Genomic DNA, 15,978 nt, shown 5'->3' with positions numbered 1-15,978 from the left:
TTGTCTATTTGTTTTAAGTGAAGTGAAAGATTGCTTTTGGTCAAGCGGAGTGATGACATCTTGGGAATTATTAGACAAATGGCATCACAGCACAGTCTTCAAAATCTACATGGCATTATTATGTCTACAGTAAATAAAAACATTACATTTCTATATGGATGAATTTATTCTCGATATTTTTCTGTTTTACTTTTTTTGAAAGATTTCAAGTGTTAAAAAATTGATTATATAGATTATATATAGATTATATAATCTATATAATATATAGAGATTATATACACTGATTATATAGAGAACACAGACAGAAAGGTAAACGAATCATAAAAATTATAAAATTCATTTTCTTCAGCAACATCTTGGAATGATTAACTTGGCGTTTTATTCCATTCCCGTTTCATTGCCATCGCCCCTGCCAGTGTTGATTCTTTAACTTTTGAAAATGCGGTGGACATCTTTTCTTTTGCTATACCAAATTTTTCTTTGGTCTTTTGTTTGAACTGAAACAAAGCAAAAATTAATTAATGAAATAATTTTCTGCAACTTTAACAGTTTCCTTTTTTGTGTTAATAGCATTTAACTGACAATTTTTGTATTTAGTGCACTGGAACATTGCCTTAAATATTTGAAAGTTAAAGACATTATTTTGAGATTATTTTGTGAGGATTTTGGCTTTACAAGTACTTCTTGCTATCAAATTTATTATTATTATTATTATTATTATTATTATTATTATTATTATTATTATTATTATTATTATTAAGAGATCTCCAAGGAGTCAAAAACTCTTCAAGGGAGGTCATACTATTCACACCACTTGTCATAACTGTTCTTGAATTCATTTATGCTGCATGCACTCTCAACATTAATGCCACTCCATTCCAATCACGCACCACCTTATGAGAGAAAAATCTAACTCTCACCCCTTTCTTGACAGCATTCATTCTCAACTTTCCAAGGATGTCCTCGAGTCCTTTCCCCACCCACCATAATATGAAAAATTTCATCTTCTGAAATCCTGACCCTGAAATGACCCTTGCAGAAGTTTGTAAGTCTCAATCATATCATCCCTCTTTCTCCTGTTTGCAAGTTGTGTGTGAAGTCTACAAATTCTCACTCTGTCTTCATAATCAGTATTCTACAATTCTAATATCATTTTAAGATATCAGGATTGTAGCTATCCACTGTATCATAATCACAATGCAAACCTGCGCACAACAGTTGAAGTGAGGTTTCATCAAGACTTTGTAAAGACGCAAAATGACTTCCTTATCTTAAATGTCAACGTTCGTTTCAGCATTGCAACTATTCTCTGAGTTGTATTTGCAATCTTTGCTATTAAATATATTTCCATTAAACTTCAGCTTCCTGTCTGCCAAACTCCAAGATCCCTAGTCTGATCAGATTCTTCTAGCATAATCCCACCAATATAAACCGACATCGGAGGATATCTAATCACACCGAAGTGCATGACTTTACATTTATAACATTGAACTTATAGCCATTTTCACGTGCCCACAATTCCGGTCTATTCAAATCATTCTTCAAGAACTGCATATCAGCGGCCTCCTGATTACTCTGCCTATCTTCGCATTATCGGCAAATAGCTGTATGTCGCATATCAAATCCTTCCCAATATCATTAATGTACAGATTAAATAACAATGGACGAAGGACTGATACTTTAAATCTTGCATACTCACATCCCCCGTATACCACTTTTTGATATTTGTCAGTCTGCCGTCCTCTTATCCATGCTAATATTCTATAATCGAATCTATCTTCTTCAGTTTATGCAACAGTCTTTCATGTTGTATTCTCTCAAAAGCCTCAGCAAATTCCAGAATCATGGTGAATTCATTCCCACTTGTTTAATTCAACTGTATCATTATTATAGAATGTGAGCGAGCTTCCCTTAGTAAACCCATGCTGTTCGTTGCAAAGTATAGTTTCTCAGTCAACCGATTTCTGAATGCGAGCCCTGACCAACTTTTCCAAAATCATCACCACCCCTTCAGAGATGATGGTAAGTCGATAATTGGACACATCGCTCTTTGCACCACCTTTGTGCAATGGAATTACCACACATACTTTTCACTCTTTTGGAATCGTCTCTGTTTTGAGACTCATATTAAACAGTCTGGTCAAAGGAATAGCCAGTTCAGCTGAACACACTTTTAGCATCCGTGCTGATATCCCATCAGTCCCTATTGCTGGATTCTTATTCAGTTTGTGCAACAGATTACCATTCATCGATTGAACATTCTCTTCTGCATCAGTCACCCATATACATCTGCATTTAGTAGACTTATTCGTTCATATTCTTTCTTTCTTTTATTTGCAACATAACGATAGAATTCTTTTGGATTGCCTTCAGCTTGTTTCTTTTTTCATAGTCGGACTTAACTTTCAGTACAGCAGTTGTGACTCTTCTGGCCTGTTACTTATAATTTTCATAACTGACAAGATCCTTATGCACATGGTATTCCTTCCACATAATCTTTTTCTTACAAATCTATTCCTTAATTAGATTACACATCCATTTAACTCCTACTCTATTTATTCTTCGAACTCTCGGGACACATTCTGATATGGTATCGACAGTGCATGGGAAATGAACTGTCGATATTCTTCCCATCCCAAACTGATACCATAGCAAAGAACCCAGCGTACTCCTCGGGTGGTCATAATTTCCTGCTTTGTAGTTCAGTATGTAACTTTTTCTGAATAAAGCATTCATTAATTTAGTCACTTCCCAAATGAGTACCGCATGATCGCTGTCGATAACCGAAGACAGAATAGTTACATATTTAACTAAAATCGCTCTAACGCTATAATCAAATCTAACACTCTTTGACCTCGAGTTTCTTCCGTCACTTGCTGCTTGAGGAAGTTGTCTCGCAATAACTCAATAAATTCAGTTTTATTCTTCTCATACGATTGCACAGCTACCCAATCAATGTTTAGATAATTAAAGTTCCTTATGATGATCACTAGTTTCTCACCCATCACCTTTATTTAATAATACATTTTTTCGTCACTAGCAACGGATCTTGTCAGACTCTACCTCAAGATGGCTTCAAACTCACTGTCACATGAAAAACTGTTGCTAGTATTGCAGTCATAGGTCTCAACTCTAAATGGATTCAAGTCATCTAATATCATTAGCAGCACATCCCCTTCCCCTCTTTTCTGTCTGTCCTTTCTAAAAATAATTACCGTTTGCACTCAATATCTGTTAATATGTCTGCTTCTGATAGCTAGGTCTCACCAATGCCTACATATAAGTTATAACGTATTGACCAGTAACAAACTCTGCTCCTTTGTTTCTGATACTCCTATCATTCGTGTGCAGACATAATAAGTTACCTGCATGCTCTTTTGTATACACCTGTCTGTGGTCTGCATGACACAGTTCGACAACTTGGAGATCTCTGTTCTTATGTAGTGTCTTACTTATGCTGACATTGTTACACATGCTTAAAGGACGAACATGAGTTCTTTCCTCATAATCATTTTCATAATAATATCCATTCCCATTATTAACACACGGTCGATATATTATTTTATTTATTTATTTTTATTATTATGAACTGAAGATTCAAGATTTAAAATGCTATTATAGTGAAACTAGAACCATAATTATGAAATAATATGATTTCGTTATTTAAAAATCCTGATTAAATTTATTGGCATCTCCTGATAGTAAATTTCGCATAAAACGAAAGAATTTGTTTAGTTTAATTCATTAAAAATGAAATAGAAGTTACTTATCAGACATATGGTACATAACATTTGTTATACAAGATCACAATTTGTTTCTGTTTTTATGGTACACACTATCTGCAGTTGAGCAAAGAACCACATTCCCAACATCTAACCATGAAGTGTTTCTAGAAAATGAAAAAAAAATATTTCCACTGCAAAACTTACTGTGAAGTAAAAGAGAATCTTGGTATTTCTAGATAGCTAACAGAAGTTCCTAGAATCGCTAGATATCACTCCAATTTTTGGACTCAATCTTACTACAAAATTGAGATCAGTGTTCGATTACTGCAGTTGGTAATTATAATATTTTTTTGGCATAAACGCATTCATGTCTCCTTATCATCCAAGAAACTTGGGTTTCTTCTTTCACTTCAGGTCACTTGAGTAACATAATGATGCCAGTTTAGTTTCTCTTGTTCGTTTCTCTAGTAAAATAGCAATTCCTGAAATTCTGGAAGTCGTTCGATCCTCAGAGTTAGTTAATTTGTGGCTCACTAGGTTATCTGAAAGAGCTTAAAGAGGCAGTGCTACTAGTGTGTGTGTGTGTGTGTGTGTGTGTGTGTGTGTGTGTGTGTGTGTGTGTGTGTGTGTGTGTGTGTGTGTGTGTGTGTGTGTGTGTGTGTGTCTACAAGTTCAGCTAGAGGATTTCTTTACAGAACAATCTAATCTTTGTACTCCAATTTCCTAAAACAATATCTCCAAAGTCCTTGCATGATGTCATTGGTAATAAAATATAAAAGTTCTAACGCAAACTTAAAACTGAATTTTTTTTTACAAAAATTGCAAACATTTTAATCTCTAGTCACTAGATGCAAAACGTTTGTTTTCGATAGGCGTATACCTAAAGTGCTTAAAATGTGGGGTCTTTTATGTTCTAGATCCGTTCATCTAGGCCAGTGGTCGCCAAAGTGGTCGATATCGACCTCCAGGGGTCGATATTACATTGTTAGGGGTAGATTCAGGCTCAGGGATCGATTGGGGATCGATAGAAAAATATAAGACATCATTGTATGGGTAATATTTAATTCGGTTAACTTGGATTACCTTCACCCTGAATGACAACGCAATTAAGAGTGAATCGTGGGAACAGTGACATGAATAGGACTTGTAAGATGGAGCAAGGTCATGAAAATAGTTCATGAAAACAATCAAGCAGGCCCAACTGACGTATTTATCAATAAACGGATGTCGGTGGTTCTCGCCCGGCCGGCGCGTACATGGTTGAAGCTGGTTTCAGTCATGTTAATTCCATTTTAACAAAACAAAGAAATAAGCTAGATATAGAATTCCGTGGCGATTTAAGGCTGAAACTTACCAATTTTGAACTCAACATGTCTAATCTTGTCAAGAGTCACGAAGCACACCCTTCACATTGACAACATTAGTAAATTGTATACTAAGTTAATAAAAGTCTTATTTTCATTATTTAAATGAAGGGGATATTAAATCCCACATTATTTCAAAGCCGAATAAGAAACTCAAAGATCGGAATCAAAGAGTTTCATGCCGATTCTGGGATTTAATATCCCCTTCATTTAAATAATGTTACATCGCCGAAGTGAAGCCCATTGGCTCGTTTATTTAAGTCTTATTTTCATATATATATAAGGAAGATTGTATTATTGTTATTTTGTTATCTAAATTAAATTTTATATTTTACATATTATTTATCCCTCCTATCAAATATATAATGTTAAGAAGGACGTCAAAAACAAAAACGTATCCCTTTGACGTTAAGCCAATATAATAATATATACTATATTATACATACAAGAAACACTGTAACTATAAAATAAACAATCTAAAAATTCACATAAGCGTCTTTTTTGCTTGTCCTTTTATAATTACATAATAGTAAAATAGAGGGGGTCGATAAAAAGTCAAGAAACTCTTGAAGGGGTCGACGGTCAAAAAAGTTTGGCGACCCCTGATCTAAGCCATTAAAATTATTGTGGCTATGTCACTGATTCTAAGAATACTTCTTAAAAATAAAATAAAATAAATTCTCTAATACTTCAGAACTCTAAATTTTCCAAGGGTAGATTGTGGACTGATGAAATAGTGATCTCAGTGAAGCTGTCATACATGTGGGGTGTCCTTAAGTAGCTAGTTAAAATCCTTGTTCGCCGCTTCACTCTGCTTCCTGTCATGCCATTTCGGTTTACTTTTCTGACCACCGTCATTTTCTATAGATTATACCAATATCTCCAGAAAACTTGTTACATACATAGCTCATGGTTTATGAGATTTGGTTTCATTAATGCTTCTATTTTTTCCAAACCTGTTAAGATAGTTACGACTCTTATTCCTTCATTCAGAACTGAATCAGACTTCAAACTGGCCTAATGAAAGGAACGCCAACACAGTATCACTAAATAAATTTTTCTTCTTCATAGTGAAAAAAATAGTCTGCGTTTTTTTTTTTTGACATAGTTGTCATCATAGTTTTCTGCCATTGCTTTTCACAAAATTTATAGAATATCATTTGTTGTCAACCATTTATGCCTTTACGAATTCTTTAAAATGTTCTGTAAACGCAACTAAGAATTCCACAATATAAAAATGAAGCTTTAAGTGTATTTAGTGCTGCCATCTCTGTACAGCTAATGTCACTAGAGATGCTACTCTAGTGATGTTCTTTAAACATAATGCTTTTACCATTCATTGCGACTTTGTGGCAAAAACCCAAAGAAAGAAAGAAAAATCTTTCTTTCGTTGGGATTTGCTGCAAAGATATCTTCACTGACATATTGGTTATACGTGGGTAGCTATTAAAGAGAAAGATAATATATTTGATTGAATGAAATGATTTCCTGTTACAACTTATCTGGTTTCAGTTCTGCTTGTTGTATATCTAGATATTTAGTAATTATAATTTCCATGAACATTTACAAAAGAACGAAGACATAGTGAACTGCATTTCTGCACGGAGTAAAACTTACAATGGAATAAATACTGGTTATTTGGAGATCCCAGATCCCACTAAAGTGAAGAAAAGATTTCGTCGTACTATTAGTAAACAGAGTTGCTGAAATGGGTATTGGAATTATATCGATTGATCCATGATTTATGTTAAGAAATATTTCCATAATTAAAGGACACTTAGATCACTCTCTATTATATATGAAACTGAAGGGAAAATAGGAAAAAATTATAATTTCAATCAGAAATTGATTTTAGAAGTTGATATCTTTTTATCGTCAAGACTTTGCAAAAAATAGTATTGCTAGAAATTGGATACCGTATTTAATAATAATAATAATAATAAACTTTGTTTCCTCAAATATAATTACATAATATAAATCTCCAAGTATTCGATGACATGCATTTGAGTCAAAAGGCAGGCAGTTAAGCACAGTTCTTTAAAACAAATTATTAGAGAACATTACTAGAAGTTTATTAAACTTACCTTTTAGTTTTTAAAAAAAATTATTTCAGAGGCAATTGTAAGTAATCTAGTTAATGTCTTCTTATGAACCTGACGTTTTAATCTATGGTTACGAATTAATAAAAAACACCTATCATTGATTGGAGATTAAAAGGTTACAAGCAGAGTACAGTTTTATATTCTATTTGATCGTGTGGAAGCTATTTGTAACTTTCAATTTATTAGCGATCTTGTTCTTCGGTTGAGCGTTGAATACTCGTAGTGGATTTTTGATTGGTCGTGGTGGTATAGTGGGTTATTATTGCAAGCGATACCAAAACCGGTGATAGAAATGGAATTTTTACACCTTACACAGTGTAAAAATTCGCAAAACTATTTATAATGGAACAACAATTAGTAACAGAGTTGTTCAGGAACGTTAGGGTAACATCTGAAATGCTGAAAAAAAAAAAAATGAAGACTCTTTTTGCAGCAAAATTACAAATAATGATGACGATGATGCTTATGCCCGATTTTTTAATAGTATTAGAATGACAACAATAATAAATTTATTGAACTTAACTTCAAGCATTTCGTACTGCAATTAATAGTACCTCGTCTGTGTGGAACAAGCGAGCAATTCAAAGAGCTAGAGTACAAGGTAAATGTAACAATCGGTTAACCAATAACATCAAATGCCGCTAGATAGAAACATCACGTGAAATATATAATTAATCATTTTCGATGTTTGAACAGAATCGTCCAAACTTTAGGGATCGTTAGGCATTCATTCCGATTTAAATTCAGAAGATGTAACAGAGTCTTTTGAATTTTGTTTGAAGAAGCGTTCACATTCGCTTCATTAACAGTACAATTGAAATTTCCGCGTTTTACGAATTAGCCATTGTTTCTAAAGATCTCTAGTGAAAGATTGGGAAACCGTTTCATTTATAAAAAGTTACTATTGTATCTTATTATCTGAAAGTCACAAATTGATCGTAACGTGGCTAGCTCCAAGAGAAATATATATCATGTATCCTCCTTGCTTTGTGGATTGCATCGGTAAAAGAAATTTTCATTAAAAAAACTTGTTTTTTTTTTTTCATTCAACGTTCAAACTAGACCCAAAGTGAAATTTGCAGAATTTCTACATACGTTGAAGCCAAATGTTCTGGGCATAAATCATTAAATACGAATATACAATCAAAGAACCGCCAAATTCGAGTTGGGAGAACAGAAAAAAAAAAAGAAAGTCTAATAGTAGATTTGGCATCTGTCCCCGAAGCGCTCTTAACACCGCTGCAACTGCGCTAGAGATGTATTGTGAGAGAAACAAAAAGTTTAAAATGCTTTGCAATTTGCTACAAATGTCATGACCAAGCAAGAATGTTCACCTGTTCTGACTAATGATGGTATTAAAGAGAATGTTTCTTTGGCAGGAACATTTAAAACGCCGCTTACTAAACACTTAATGCGTCAAAATCAGTAATATAAAAGGCAGAATTGCAAATATTTGTAGAATATAGCTTCTATGGATACCACTTTAAAAATCACTCCATGTACTGTTTAAGTTAAGCAGAAGGATTCTCATTTCTTTAAACAATGGGACACAAATATTATAATAAAAATTTAATTTTAATTCAAAGACAGTACATTAAGATTGATTTATGCAGTGGGAAGTGTATTATATATGCTCGGAACATTTGAAGGATTTTTTTTTCTTTTTACTTATGAGATATCAGTTTCATTCATTTTAAGATTGCGGTTTACAAGTTCACAATGATTCTCTAGAAGTGTTACTGAGGATATGTAATTCTCTGCACTTCCCGAGTATGCGAACTTATATAGAACATTTCTGAATTTACAGCCATCTTGACGTTGATTCTTCATAAAATATTGTGTTAAATTAAATTAAAACAAAATTTAATTCAACATTATTTAACTATACCAGGAAAGCAGTGTTACCCTGAACAAGGCCAGACAACTTACCCCCGCGTCCAAGACGGAATTCTAACCGCAGTCTTCCCACCGAAGAAGTTTCCCAACTCGAACAAGCTGCTTTTCTTCTGAAAAAGACCGGAATGTAAACTAATCGGCATCTCCTGTTCCAGTGAAGAGGAAATCTTAGCCTTTTGGAATAAAATTATCACACAGTGATTATAACAGTATTATTGAATATATTGGCGCGAGCGCACACTCATGCACACGAAAAAAAAAAAATCCCAAAAAAGGAACTCATTGGCCAAAAGCGTAATGAAAAAAGAAGACAAAATAGTGAATTTACTCCTATAGGACAAACTAAATCTATGCCTAAAAATATTAAGGGGTTCAAAAATATGGGGTCTATATATTGATCAATATATATATATATATATATATATATATATATATATATATATATATATATATATATATATATATATATATATATATATATATATACTGTGTTTTACAGGTTATTAAAATGCACAAAGAAAACATCATCTGTAAAAAGAAGGAACTAATTACTTTACCATGTTTAGATAATTTTCAATCTAACATAGGCATAAACTTGACTTAGCTTTATGTTTTCTTTTTCTTTTTTTTTAACGCAACAGTGATCAGTGTGTAAAGTTTATGCAGAAATTCAGGATATTTCCCAGAGTGCATATTATGAACTTCTGAAAGATGCAGTTGCGTGAAAGAAAAAAAAAATCTACTTCAGAAACATGAAAGAGAGAGAGAGAGAGAGAGAGAGAGAGAGAGAGAGAGAGAGAGAGAGAGAGAGAGAGAGAGAATACAATATTAATTATTTCTGGAATCTATTAATCGAGCAAACTGAGTTTGCTGATGAAATACTAAGAAGAGTTTCGAAAATAATATTATTTCTTCTTCATTTCATTATGTGGATAACATGATGGGATTAAATATAACATGTTCGTGGTTGATAGTTAACCGCCTGCCTCTTACCGTTCATGCCCGTTTTGGTAGAACATATTCTGGAATATATTCTGCCAAAGTTCCTCGATGAGTCTTTGGACTCGCTGGAAGGTGTCGCGTAATAATAAAGATAATAATACCAATTATCATTATTAGAAGTATTATTAGTAGCACGGGCAACTCCAAGGAGTCCTTAGACTCATCGAGGAAGGCCCTAATGTCAAGAACAACTATTCAACGTTCACACAGTATCTATCATTTTTCGCCTTGAACTCATTCACAGTCATGGCACCTACAAAGACTCTGGCAGCTTATTCCACTCATTCACCACTCTCCAAGTAAAAAACATAGCTCTAATACCCTTGCTAACCACACTCTTGCCCAGCTTCCATGGATGTCCCCTAGTCCTCTCACCACCAGTCCTATTCTCAAAAATATCTTCTGAATTAATCTTATAGAAACTCTTCAGTAATTTGAATGTCTCAATCATATTACTCCTTTTCCGCCTATCAACCAATTTCTGCAACCCACAAATATTCAACCTGTTCTCATAAGGTTCATTCCTTCTACCTGCTATCATCTTGGTCACTCGTCTCTGGATCCTCTCCAACCTCCTCCCCATCAAGAAGAAACCCTAGGGCCCAAATTTGAGCACAGTAGTATAAGTGGAATCTTATCAAGGCTCGATACAGAGGAACAATAACCTGTTTGTCTCTGCTCGTCAAAGTATTTTTCAGCAACCAAGTGATTTGATGAGTTGATATAGCCACTTTTGCGATGTTCCCCCTAAACTTCAACTCCCTATCCATCAACACTCCCAAATCCCTAGCCTCGTCAATCTCCTGGAGTACAGTTCCAGCAATATGGTATATTGTTGCTAATCTTTTCACCCCAAAAATGCATAACCTTACATTTTGCCACATTAAATTGACATCCATTCTCCTTAGCACAGCCCTTCAAACTATCCAAATCATCCTGCAAAATTTTCACATCCTGTGCATTCACCATTGTTCTACCCAACTTTGCATCATCAGCAAACAAATGAACAGTTCCTCTCAGATCCTATCCTATATCGTTAATGAACAAATTAAACAGTAGTGGTTCAAGAACAGAACCCTGCGGCACACCACTAGTCACTGGCCGTCTTTTGGACTCTACTACTGAATAAACTATTCTCTGATATCTCTCCATCAACTACCCTCCTATCCATCTCACCAACCCTATATCCATCCCCATATGCTGCAGTTTACTGATTAGAATTCCATGTGGTATCCTGTCAAAGGCCTTAGCAAGGTCCAGTAGGATCACTGTAAACCCATTATCCTTATCCAGTTCAGCCGTCACTGTGTTATAAAACGTAAGCAAGTTACTGAGGCATGATCTACCCTTCACAAAACCATGCTGTCCCCATACAGTATCCCATTTTCATCTATCCATTCCTGCATTCTCCTCTTGACTATTTTCTCCAAGACCTTGACAACGATTCCTGATATGGTGATCGGTCGGTAATTTACAACAGCAGTCTTGGAACCTCCTTTATGCAGTGGAACTATTTTCCCCTCTTTCCACCCCCTCGGGACTAACCCAGACCCGAGACTAAAATTTAAAAAAATGGTCAAGGGCACTGACAATTGTTTAGCCGCTTCGCGTACGACACGAGCTGGTATACCGTCCAACCCACAGATGAATTGACATTGAGGTTTTGTAATAGACTATTCACCTCCACTTCATTCACCACAATTTCCGTATAAGCTGTTGGTTCCTTCATTCCTGCAATGTCGCCACCTGGATGATATACTCTTGCAAAGTGCTCGCTCAGTAATTCCACTATATCAACTGATTCGGTTACTTCCCTATTATTGGCATTCTTTAAAATCATTCTGCCGTATACATTTTTTTTCTTTTACTTGCAACATATCGAAAAAACTGTTTGGGATTCTCTTTAGCCTGCATGGCTAATTTTCTTTCATAATCCGCTTTTGCTTTTCTTACCACACTCGTTACCCTTCCGGCCTGAGCTTTATGCCGTTCATGTTCCTGCAGGTCACCTTTCTCCTTAAATTCCCTCCACAGTTGTTTCTATTTTGCAGCTCAAGCTTAACGGTGTTATTCATTCATTTAACCCCTACTTGATTTACTATTCGGACTCTAGGTATACAGTCAGCCATTGCCTCCTGCAAACACTCCTTAACCACTTTCCATGCACTATCAACATCCAGCCCTTGCAGTTTAACATGCCATGGCTCCGAACCAAGCAATCTCCTAAGCTTGTCATACTTACCAGTCAAAGGTAATTCCACATGTACCCTGTCTTAACTGAAAATTCCACCCATTTATCCACCTCCAATGTCAAGACCCTATAATCACTCAACAATTGGTGGCAACGTGGTCATATTCGTTAAAGCCAAATTCTCAGATGTAATTACTAGATCAAGCACTCTCTGACCCCTAGTATTTTGCATTACATGCTGTCGCAGATAGTTATCCCTTAATAACTGCATAAGATCCAATTCCTTCCTCCCATGTGTCCTCTCCTCCTTCCAATCAATGTTATCATAGTTGAAATCCCCCATAATAATTACCCTCATTCCGCTCATAGCTTCTATTTGCTTATGCATACTATCGCCACCATCTATTCCATCATAGCTATACATTCAATAATATTTAATAATATCATTTATCATATCATATAATATCATTTAATAATAAACATTTAATAATATCGTAGCTAAAGTTCATAACTCCATGTGTGATATATGTTAGTTATAAATTATTTGAATTTGACATTAGTAACATGTGATATTATTAATTTCAGAACTCTGTCATAAACGGATGAACATAAAATGTTTGCATTTTTTTTATAATGATTTATAATTAAGAACTCAGTTGCTACTTATATTTAATTTCAAGCAATTTTTTTTTTCTTTTTCTCTCTTTTCAAATTTAATGTTTCGGTATAGAAGCCATACAGCGAATTTAATACAGAATATAATAAAAATTGAGAATTATACTATTAATAAAAAAATCTGAAAAATCTGAAAAAAAGAATAACTGTAAAAATCCAGGCATGTTTCTATACTGAAAATCTTTTCATTCCTTAATTAAAATTCTCAAGGAGTCAGGAAGTCAGGTTTGATTCAGGTTCAGATTTAAATTAGAACAATGATCTTTCATCCTCTTGTATGTTTGTAGGCATCCATATCCAAGGAATTCAAAAGAAAGCACATCTCTTCAAGGAAATTTCCACGCAAAAGTATAATTGAAATTTTTTTTTACAAGAACATAGTACAAGAGACACCCCTACTCAACATTCATTATTTCCCTCCCCAAAATGCAATAATGGTTCCACCAGTAGATGATGCCCTGTTTTTATTATTTATTTATTATTTTTTAATACTAAACTGATATGAACTGGGCAAGTTTTGACTAACCATATCTTATTAAAATTTTGCGTTTTTATCCTTACATACTTTCTAATCTTAATTTATAGCTTTCAATCAAGTGTTTCCTTGATTATAGTTTGTGTAGTTTCTGAACTGATATGAGGAGTTGTATTTTATTTTAATAAAATGCTTGATGACTTGTACTCGAATAGATGGAATAGTCAAATAAGATGCTGATAAAGAAATTCGGATGCATACCAGGTACTTGTTGTGCATTCGGTATTTGTTTTCCTTACGCAAAGGAAATTCCATCATCTTTGCCATACGAGAGGGCGTCTTTTATAGGAAATAGGAATGAATGTTGTCCTTTTGCACAGCCACCTACTTAGCTGCATTATAATCGTCGATGTGTATTAAATAATAAACCTGACATTCGTCACTACCCAAAACACACTATTTACGCTTTCATCTGGTGAAAACGTGTTATAACATGACTACTGGCAACCTACTAGAGGTCGACAAAGAGCAGCCTGTTTAATGTGGCAGGTCCCACTTAGCAGTCCTCTTTCTGGTCCGGTTCCAAATTAAGAATAGCTAAACTGGAACTTTTTGAATTATGACGCCATCGTTTTAGCTCTCTGAATATCACAAACAGCTGCTCTGGCATAAACGAGAATCCAAAATAAAATATAAATGTTTCCAAAATAATCATGCCAATACATGTTTAAAATTGTCGTTGAGCTTTCTAAACGTTTTGTTATATTGCTAGTAATTATTAATATTCAGTATTTAGTTCGTATAGTTTGTTTAGTAAATATTTAGTTAATAATATGTTTAGTTAGTATTTAGGATTTCGATTTTACAATAATTCGAATTTCATTTTTACAACAAAACTTTAGAAATTATTTCTTTTTACGAATATCGTTTCATTTTAATAATAATAATAATAATAATAATAATAATAATAATAATAATAACGCGACATTCAATAAGTAGGTGAATATTTCCGTAAGTGTGCATAGCGGAGGGATAAATTAAAATTACACGAAAACATCATATTAGTGAATTCTGCTAGTTCGATTAAGTATAATCTAATAAATGATATGAATATCGTATTGGCGCTTATGGAACCTGTAATTCCAACATAAAACTTAGTATAGCCCTTCCCCCAAAAAATTAAATATAATAAACATTTTGGAGAAATAATGCACAGTATACCTGGTTCCACCACTTTGCTCCTTCACGATGATTGACTTGTAGAAGTAGCATGATTATAATCATAGAAAAAACAACAGCAAATCTCATTTTTAAGTGTCTTCAAGTAAACTAAAATTCTGATAACAAAATTAAATTAAATATTACTTTAAACTGTTGAAAACGTTTTGAGATTATATCGTAACTGCGATCATTATAAGGCGAGAGCTTGCTTCGTGACCACTCGAATCAAGATTATAATGACTGAAATCCGTATTTTAATTTGGTGAAAATTCATATTATCCTACGCATGCGCTCACTTTAATAATAGGAATTTTTGATACGAATTACGTGTTTAATGTTCGTCTGGCCTTGAATGTTTGACGAATAGTTGTAAGGAATCATATATCTTGCGATTCGTGACAAAATTAAAAATACTACATCTGAATTTATTCACTCATTCGGAGGATCAAATTACGAAAGATCCACGGAAAAGTAATTACTGCAAGGAACCACAAAGGTTGAAATGCAAAGATATTTTATGAATGTGTTAATCACTCCGATAAAAATATTAGCTCTGCAGAAATATCTGTCTTTCTCTTCAGATTCAACTCGAATTGCGTTTGGCGGACAGCAGTAGTTATTCTGAGAAATTCATTTAAACGCACAGAATAATCTGGTTACCTAACGTTTCGTCTTCTATCCTTCTTGAGTTACTGAACATAAACTCTCTCTCTCTCAGAGTGTGTGTGTGTGTGTGTGTGTGTGTGTGTGTGTGTGTGCATTGAATGAAATCAGCAAGAATTGCTAAATATGCTAAATATTTTACAAATTCTTATAACATTTAATTCAGCTGTAATCTTACTTTTTTGTTGTTCTTACTGACTTATCGATAGCATTTCTGAAAACCAGCATATGTTAGTTTAATAAGAAATTAGGAGATTAGCCTCCTTTCATTGGCGTAGCAGAAAAATTGGGACCTCCCTGTAAGTAGTGTTTAAATAAGATCATGATTTTTATTCTTATAATTATATTAATTCATAACTTTCCATTTCCAATAAGCGACATCTATAGTAGGGGTTTATTTAGTTTATCATATAAATGACGGAATTTAGTTTTATTTTATATAATTTACATTTTTATTTTATGCTGTATTTTTCTTTTTTATCATTTCAGTATCTTTTTAATATTTTAACTTATCTCATTTGTGCATTTTGTTACTTGAACACTTTTTTCTGTGTGTGCATTTTTGCATACTTTTTGGTTAACATGATATTTTATGTATTTATTATGATTATTTTTTTTTGAGCTTTTCAGAGAATATAGATAACAATAATAGATCATAATAATT

The 15,978-nt window shown here is 33.8% G+C and overlaps 1 long non-coding RNA gene across 1 annotated transcript; it reads right to left on the bottom strand.

Moving 5' to 3' along the window:
- Positions 1-334: 334 nt before the first annotated feature.
- LOC150109263 (uncharacterized) lies at positions 335-14,804 on the bottom strand. The gene is made up of 2 exons (XR_016550043.1): positions 14,652-14,804; positions 335-497 (listed from the first exon to the last, which is right to left on the bottom strand). It is a non-coding gene; the product is annotated as an uncharacterized LOC150109263 (long non-coding RNA).
- Between the last annotated feature and the right edge of the window lie 1,174 nt (positions 14,805-15,978).

The sequence above is a fragment of the Typopeltis vanoorti genome, chromosome 2 (genome assembly GCF_054136105.1).
Source record: "Typopeltis vanoorti isolate ZY-2024b chromosome 2, IOZ_Tvanoo_1.0, whole genome shotgun sequence".
In the NCBI taxonomy this organism is placed as follows: domain Eukaryota; kingdom Metazoa; phylum Arthropoda; class Arachnida; order Uropygi; family Thelyphonidae; genus Typopeltis; species Typopeltis vanoorti.
This window is presented reverse-complemented; position numbering and strand designations above follow the sequence as displayed.